Here is a 6830-nt window from a genome sequence, read left to right as displayed (position 1 = left end):
CTCCAGTTAACGATTAATTGATTACTAAATTTGTTGACATTATTTCAATAATTGATTAATCTGATGAATTGTTTAAGCCCTAAATAAAATACATGAAATGGGTTAAACAGAGTATCTACAGCCTAGATGTACAACTTGTAGAGTGAGGTTGACATATTAAATGTTCAGTGTGAGTTCCTCTTCTAGTTCCAGGGCACATGTAAATACAACACATTTATTTGCCGTCCTTTGAATCTATTATTTCGCCTTATTTCATGATACAAAGAGAACATTTAAAAGAGTGGGTTTTACCTCTATTTAACCCTGCACAATTCTATATCTTCAAAATAAAACAAAAGTATAAATCCACATATAACAGACATATTTAGACTATATTCTGTTAAATAGGCACAGATTTACCTACTGTCTTAGTCGCTGGTAATTTCAAATGCAAATCTTCTCAAAGTGGAAAAAAGTCCTAATTCCTCATCCATCAGAGCCAGTTAAGCTTCAGTCATTGATAAACAGAATATAGTGTGTGTAGTGCTTATAAAATTTGTATAAATGTAGCAAGAAATGCTGCTTTTCTCTTAAACGAAATACACCCTGATTTTCCCGTCAAGCATAAAAAAATGAGCATGCATATTTTTGCATAGGACCAATGACATTAGACCAATAGTGTTCCTACCAAATTTGAAATCAAACCTATGCCCTTGGACTAAACTCTCTTGTTTTAATCACCTTCTGCTCTTCCAATAATGAAATACCCCTTGGGCACGTAAAAAGTCATTTTTCCACCAATGTGTTACTGGCCCTCCCAAACAACTCACATCTTTGTCAGTGAAGCTGACGGCCCCCTTTCTCTTCTTTCATGGTGACCATCTATATTAATATCAGAAGGTCAGAATTCTAAGATTAAGGTCAGAATTTTGAGGAAAAAAAATCTGAATTCTAAGATTAAAGTCAGAATTCTGACTTTTTTCTCATATTCTACTGAAATAAACTGTAAAAATCAGTAAACTTTTTTTTTTCCAGTGGCCCTAATCCTGTTCTCAACGATTCTTTTAGAAACAATTAATTGTTTCTTTCTTGCTTTGCTTCACAAATAACCTTATTTTGAAAAGATGTTTGGACTATGAAGGGCTACTCGTGCTCTTATTTTGTAAGCAAACAGGAAGTAGTATCAAGTTGTGTGCTTTGCTCTCTTTAACAACAGGTGTGGAGAGCCTCAGCTATGGACGTCAGAGGAGGAGTAAATACGCGATGACAGGAGAATAACAACATGGTAAAATAAAAATCTTTTTATCGCATTTGTCTTTTATTAAAAGCTTTCATTTATTGGTTAACGTGTCGGCACGCGGGCCATGGCGAAACGAAGCCTTTATTTTATTTCTCGAGCTTTTCTCAGCTGCCTTAAAGGTTGTAATGGGGATTTTTATTAGGTTGTTTATTAAAAAGTCGTTGTTCCGTCGAAGAAATCCATATTTATCATAAGAAAAACCAACCAATTGCCATACTAGGTGGTTTCTGCTTATTTATTTTCTCTGTCGGAATGAATCAGGATATGACTGAAGTGTGAAATTGGCACATAAGAACTGTTTGAAAGCAACGTGTCAATAAATATGAAAAGGCAACTAAAAGGTGGTTGAAAGATAATAATTCAAATGTTTCTTTTTGACATTATGGCTTATTAACAATATATGTCGACTTCAAGATTGTTTTCAAAGGATATATTAAATTTATAATGTTAGAAGAACAGTATTTATTGTGTGTGTTGATATTATTGGAGGCGAACATTCTCTGAATCTTTAGTTTCTTTTTTTCTTCTTCAGTTCCTTAAAATGCAAGTTTCACTCCTTTCTTTCCATTGCTCCTGGTGTCAGGGTTAAGTGGAAAGGACAGGAAAAAAAACCCATAAAACAAATGTGTAATTGTAACTAATGAGCATTAGTACAGTGGATCCTGTCGCCTTCCAATAAACCTTGACAACAATCTTTAATGTATTTTGTTGGCATTTTAAGAAGTGCACAATTTGTATTCATCCACGTTTTTAAAAGATCCAGTACAATCAGTTATTTTAAAAAATTGCCCAGGCATCACTATCCAATGCTGAAGCATAGTGGTGGCAGCATAATGCTGAGGGATAAAGGAGGTACACCTTTCAGGAGCACATGAACCCTTAACTAGCCAGAAGTGTAAAAGGATGAATCAGAATAGTCGTTTTGTTTTTTTTTTTAAATGGGAGGGAATGTATGAATAAATGTTTAGATAAGGATGTTTTAGACTGGCTCAGTCAGTGTTCACTTCAAATAAGAATTTATGGCAAGTGCTGGTGAAGATTCTTAGTCATCCAGGAATTTATGGCAGGACTTTGAAAAATGACAAATGTGCTCCGTCCGACTATAACGAGTTATGTTTATTCTGAAAAGAGGAATTAGAAATGATTTCTGTTTCTCCATGTTCAAAGATGGTAAAGATGACAAATGAAGTGAATGGTGGTTCTTCAAAGCACCGACTCAGCATAGTGCTTCTAGCTCTCAATTATTTTTAAATTGAGTGCTTCACGGATGATCTTTACAAGTATTCAGACAAGAAAAATCCCACATTCTGTCTACATTTTATTATTACAAGTAACAAAACCATGAGGAGAAATAAAAAAAACATTAAAAAGACGCAATCATAATAATTTTAAAGTCAAAGGGAAGCGGCCGTTCCAACCGTTGCGTTTCCGAATTCTCCCAAGGGGTGCACGACTTTACACGAGTAAATAAAGTGAATGTGATTGGTCGTTTATCAAGTGGATGGGATTGACTGTGGCCGGTGTCTCAGAAGCATCTTGCTAACCAGTTAGCAACTTAGTGCTAGTAGGTTCCCAATGGGAAATTACATTGGGACCAAGTAGCATTTAGCAACGACACTGTCAAGGAACGCTGTGGACAGCGGAAACATGCAAGAGGAGGAACATTTTTTATTTAGAGGAGGAAAGTGGGGATGAAGATGTTGTGGAAGAGGACGCCAGGGCGGCAGAAGCTTGGTTTGGTGTAGAAGGCTTACAGCCGTACATGTTTGAGCCCTTGCCTCGCAACGCTGCCAGTTCTGTTAGCTCTACGCCTGCTGAAGACACAGACGTCCATCCCCGTGAACACTGGGACGGAACTCAATCAGAAAGGAAATGATTCCTATTTCTTATTTTAATCGTTGCTTATATTAGCTGCAACATATGAATCAAGATGCTATGACCGAAAAAATTTGATTGACAGATGACCTTTGATATATGATTGGCCGAATTTAGGTGTTCAGGCTGACGTATAACTAACTGGCCTGCATAAAACTTTTGGCACAATATGGTCTGATAAAGAGTAGATCTATATATCTAGTAAATTTATATACATGTTTAGGCAAGAATGATTTGAAATTTAAATATGTCTTCCCTACGACTTTAAGATTTTATAACCAGTTAACAGTGTGGGTCCTTAGTTTTCACTTAAGGCTGCATCCGTATGGAGATTTTTTTTTCCATATTGTTGCAAGTAAAGAAAATGTTTTGTGAAATTGAATTTGAAAAGAAAAGCTTAAACTATCTTAATAAAATAGTTTTGAGAGTAACTTTGCTGGGTTTTTTTTGACTATATATATATATATATATATATATATATATATATATATATATATATATATATATATATATATTTGAACACATTGGAATTCATAATATTTTTTTTTAAAAGAGAAATTTAAAAAAGTTACATTATAAAATGTTAGATCTCAATTAAAAAAAAAAGAAGTAAAAAATGTAAAATGTAAGAAAGCAGCAAAGTTACTCCAAAAACACCTTTTTTGATTAGAAAGTTTTGCAAAGTTTCATTTCTTGATCGCAGAAAAGAAACAATATCAGATTACCAGATCTTTCAAAAACACAAAGACAGCATCAATAAAGCTGCTAGTCTCAATAATAAAGCTGCTAGGCTCCATAATGCCAATCCTGACTGAGAGAAAATGCATAAAATATATTATTATGCATATTATGTTCTGGTTCTAAAAAGAAATGTCCTCCATGTGAACCCAGTGAGCTGCAATATCTTGGTATCGTTCTTTCAAGGGGTTTCGCTCAGTGCAGTTTTAATATGGTTTGTGGTGCAAAGCTAAAGCAGCAGAGGAAACCACATATCTCTGAGTCGGCATCTAAAGAGGAACTGAAGGATCTAAATGAAACACAATTCTGCTGAAGTTAGTTATAAGACAAAATGCTTTGTGACATGTTTTAATGAAGTTGTTCCAGTTGTAGGAACATATTTAAGCTGAATAAGGAGGCAGCAATTATGACTGGTATTATTTTCTGCTGAGCTCAACAAGCTGAGCCAGTTTAGCTGAACGGGTGACAGTATGCTTCCCCCCGCCTAAAATATATCAAGGCTTGAAATGGAATAAAAATGAGTGTGCCCCATCTGGCTAAAGTAGTAAAACGATTTCACAAAGAATCTGACACAGTAGGTCACATGACCTGGAAGCTTCAGAAGAAAAGTCCCAACTTTTGTCTTTAAATATATCTTAAAAACTGAAAATAGCTTAAAATTGCAAGTCAAGACATATGTTATCTATTGGCATGATTCTATATTAGTTTTGTCTTAGCTGGTCATAAGATAAGGAATTTATTGATTTTTGTTTCTCAGGAGTGCTTGGTTCAAAGATTTGTTGACGGTCCCTAATTGCACCACTGCGTGTGGGAGCAGCTGAGAGACGCTGGCCGACATCGGAGCCCCTCAGTCGGATCAACCGCTTGCTAGACTCCGCTAACTCTGCAGAGCTTGGATATCCAATATCCAACTTCACAGCGGTTCTGACGGCTCGGTTCTGTTGCACTGTAGTTGGCCAAAATCCTGGACGATTTTGAAATTCCCCTGGACATTTTTTAGGTATGAAAAGAAGGACATGTGCGGGAAAAACAGGGCGTCTGGTTACCCTAACTAAGCATTCCCATTCAATTAGACTTATATTCCTCCAGTGATATTGGCTCATCACTTGTTTTTGATCTGTATCCAGTAAATGTTGCTCACCTCTGACACAGAATGATTACAGACATTCAACCTCTCATTATTACTGTAATTATCCTTCCTATTCAGTCAGGGTATTTGTCGCTTGTGGTTTGAGCTAAATGGTGACTAGCGAACCTCGTCCTCCTCTGCTTTATCTGGGACTGGGTCGAGGGGACAGCACTGACAACAGAGACTCCCAAACATTTTTTTTCACAGACTCCTCCTCTAGTAAAGCTGGGGGAACCCCAAGGCGCTTCCAGGCCAGTCGAGATCCCTCCAGCATGTCCTGGGTCGTCCCCTGTGTTCCCCCAGGTGGATCAAGACATCTGAAAAGAGTCTGAGCCACCTCAGCTGGCTCCTCTCGATGTGGAGGAGTAGCTGCTCTATTCCGAGTCTCTCCCGAATGACCGAGCTCCTCACCCTATCTCAGGCTCCTCAGCCACCCTGAAGAGGAAGCTCATTTCGTCCGCTTTGCAATTCTAAGATTTACTTTGCATTTAGTGAAAGACTGATGCAGGGATTGATTAAGCTTTTTAAAAGCACAGCAATTATAAAGACTTGATCAGCTGGTTTTCATCTGCTGAGTGTTTTCTGGGAATCCTTCAGTTTTCCTCTTAGAAAAGCAGGTTTTTGCGTCTGGAGGATATTTGGTTCTATGAATTCAATGTTGAAGGTTTTCTAGCTTCCAAACCGGTTTTTTGTTTGACCTACACCTTGAGCTGCTCTCAGAGGAGCAAGAGGAGACGGTATAGCAGCATTCCTACCTGGCATGCCGATCCGTTGAATAAGATCAGCTGCCTTCTTTCCTCATTCTTTATCTTTCCAGCCTGATTGCAGTGAATGCCTTTGGTTATGTCTGGCTTTGCTCATGCTTTCACGTTCCAGTTATTTGCTAAAGCACAGCAAAGATTTCTGCTATTCAAATGTCCCAGAAAATTTTTAAAGATACTAGGATATGAATATAACTATTTGAACCTATTGAAGAATGAAGCAAAACCTGAATTGCAACTTTTAAGGCTGAAGCTTCATTTTTGGGGGGTACTTCTAATGTATACCACTCTACTTTTAAATAATCCTCAACCAATAGATGACATGAATAAATAACGAATATAAAATGTTGATTTTATGTTTGTCAAACTACTATTGGGAATAATACCAAATAATTAAAGGCAAAAAACTTGAAAACTAAGCATTTTCTATCTCACTGCCTAACATGTTTTTTCTAAGCAGAATCACAACCATTTACTTGTGCAATAACTTGTGCAATGTATAATGAGCAATTGTTAGTTGACACCCTGTGCAATTACCTATTTCTCTAAATTTGACAGCCAGTAAAATAAATATATTTATAAATATAATTATCCATCTACATAAATACCCATGCGGACACACTGTGCAATAACCTTGTATAATAACCCTGCTATTTAAAAAGCTTTCATATGTGGATGCACTGTATATACTGTATATATCCCATGGATCTTTTTCTTCCTTTGGCACATTCTTCTTATCCTTTAACTATTTGAGCTGATGTAACAAGTACATTTCTCGACTGTGAGATCAATTCATTAAATCAATCAACATTGCGAGCTTCTCAGAACACAAGTGCACTGCTCTAACCTACTAGGTTAAAGGCCAATTTATGCTTCTGACGCGTAGCGTCTGCAACCATCAAAACTGTGTCTCTGGCGACCACGCCCCCCACACAGAGGTTCTGCAATCGTCATTGCACACCTCAAAAAAATCCTGACTATGCGTGGGGTGGTCACAAACCTGCGCAGACCTCAGCTGAGGTGCACTGACAAAAAGCAGCTGTGATTG

General features: G+C 37.1%; 1 protein-coding gene across 1 annotated transcript in view; it reads left to right on the top strand.

The window, feature by feature from the left end:
* The first annotated feature begins 1144 nt into the window (after positions 1-1144).
* Positions 1145-6830, top strand: part of arhgef37 (Rho guanine nucleotide exchange factor (GEF) 37) — a 46437-nt gene continuing 40751 nt past the window's right edge. Inside the window, exon 1 of the mRNA XM_038291157.1 lies at positions 1145-1264. The gene's annotated coding sequence lies outside the window, so the exon portion shown is untranslated. The remainder of the gene's footprint in view (positions 1265-6830) is intronic.

Source organism: Cyprinodon tularosa, unplaced genomic scaffold (assembly GCF_016077235.1).
Source record: "Cyprinodon tularosa strain WSP-4 unplaced genomic scaffold, ASM1607723v1 ctg295, whole genome shotgun sequence".
In the NCBI taxonomy this organism is placed as follows: domain Eukaryota; kingdom Metazoa; phylum Chordata; class Actinopteri; order Cyprinodontiformes; family Cyprinodontidae; genus Cyprinodon; species Cyprinodon tularosa.
Note: the sequence above shows the minus strand (reverse complement) of the source record. Positions and strands in the feature narration are given on the sequence as shown.